This window comes from Centropristis striata, chromosome 6 (assembly GCF_030273125.1).
Source record: "Centropristis striata isolate RG_2023a ecotype Rhode Island chromosome 6, C.striata_1.0, whole genome shotgun sequence".
Classification (NCBI taxonomy): Eukaryota; Metazoa; Chordata; class Actinopteri; order Perciformes; family Serranidae; genus Centropristis; species Centropristis striata.
In genome coordinates, this window is record NC_081522.1 from 38,594,483 (window position 1) to 38,596,444 (window position 1,962).

The 1,962-nt window shown below is 47.2% G+C and overlaps 1 long non-coding RNA gene across 1 annotated transcript in view; it reads left to right on the plus strand.

The window, feature by feature from the left end:
• Window positions 1-1,622, plus strand: part of LOC131973380 (uncharacterized) — a 7,548-nt gene extending 5,926 nt beyond the window's left edge. The window contains exon 3 of the long non-coding RNA XR_009394565.1: window positions 1,417-1,622. This is a non-coding gene — a long non-coding RNA (uncharacterized LOC131973380). The remainder of the gene's footprint in view (window positions 1-1,416) is intronic.
• The last annotated feature ends 340 nt before the right edge of the window (window positions 1,623-1,962 follow it).

Below are 1,962 nucleotides of genomic sequence, written 5' to 3' on the forward strand. Positions count from 1 at the left end.
GCAGCCTCCCCTTTCACACACACACTTACTGTGGAAACGCACACGTGTCTCCCTCCCAGTTTTGTGAATAGAAGTTAATCCACCTCAAGCATCGCCCACCACTGTTCCCTGTCAACGTTCCCCACAAATAGCACACAGAGAACCGGACACGACCACGGCCCCTCTCAGCCTGGCCCTCCACAATCAAAACAACAACAACATCATCATCAACAACAACAACAACAACAACAACAAAGAGCCTAAATTTCTGCATCTCAACGACTCGATCAATATACACATGCAGTAAAACTCTGTTCTCCTGCATGTGACTGATGAGTGATGTGTGCACACAAAGTGATCACACCGATGAAAATAAAAGTCAGAGAGGAGCATGAAGTGTGTGAAAACACAGAGTAAAAACAACACAACGAGACGCAATTCAATTCAGCCTGGAGAAGAAAAGCACATGCAACTTCATGCTCACTTTCTTCTCTGCTGTCCCGTCACAGTTGAAGGCAGCCATCAGTGTGAATGATCACCATTCATGCCAGAATATATTTATAATATAGGAGGCAAATAGCTGCAAAGTGCAGGGTAAAGTTGGAGCGAGTTTAGGCCCACTAATACATGACGTGCAGTGGGAAATATTAGGCCACATTAACGCTGCAATGCCTGCAAGTTCCAGGCCTGGAGCCGGGCAGGAAAATATACTGTCAGGGCGGGAAACCGTGCACGTCAGAGAGCAGAAAATGACGTAATTGAAATGTAGTTGTCTGGTCTCCACGTCTTTGATCGATGACGTGGAGTTACCAGAAAAGGGGAAGTATATAAAACACGAGCAACATGATTTAATTGCATTAAAATAAATCCCAGCAATTTAAAGAGAGAGAGTGGCATGTGAGCCAACCCAGGAGCAAGGCACTAAATGATGCTGCAAACTCTCCTAAAACACCGTGTTGCAGCTTGAACACGTACTGCACGTAACGCATGTGCTATTAATAAACTTTGACCAGACAAAGCAACAAAAAAAACCGAAGCGATAAAACAGACAGATGACGTTATGTGCTATAAAGGGAAACAGCGTGACCTCTGACCCGTGGAGTCCCCGTGCGTCTCTCTGTCTTATTATTACGTATAAGGACATAAAAACCCTTTGGTGTGCAGGCAGCGGGGGGCTGGGGTCTGTCTCTGGGACTGGATGTAAACTTAGACATGCGTCTCTCCAAAGGTGACGTAATTGTTGCGTTTTTACTGAATGGGTTTGAATCAATCTGGTGCGTAAAAAACGAACACCTTTTCATCTTTTTACGTGGTTTGTTTGTGCTTGTGTGTGTCATAAAGTTTCCAAACCTGCATCCCGTCTCTGTGCTGGCCCGCAGATTAACTTTACAGACGGTTCAAGTCTCACCACGCGTGTCCTGTCTTTGTGTCTTACAGGAGGGAGCAACGACAACAAGACAAACAAGAGCGCAGACAGAGATGAGGTGACTCGTGTGGACCCCGTCGCTGCTGCTGCTGGAGCCTCCAGCTGTGCGCCGGAGATAAAATAAAAAACAAAAAAAAACCGGGGGGGACCCACGTTTTGGATGTTTCCACCGAGGAGCGCACAGAGAGAGATGGAGACACCGGGCCACCGACCTTCCTCCTCCTCCTCCTCCTCCTCCTTGTCCTCCTCCTCATCCCGAGAAAGGTAATTGCACGGCCTGAGATGTGTTAGAGGATGAGGATGACGTCAAACCCAAATCACCCTTTAAATTGCATTCTGCGTGAGGCTCGTTATGACTGCTCGGTGCTCCGGAGCAGGAGTTGTGTCTGCGCAGGAGCTTCTGCTGCTCGATCCCTCCATTCTCTCCTCTTCCTCCTCTTATTTCCATTGCAGGCCTCTAAATTATACATGCCAAAAAGTCTCGTGTCGCCTATATGTTGGATCAATTTGAGTCATTTTGTCCTTGTGGTGGTTTGAGACTCTCAGCAGGTCGTCAA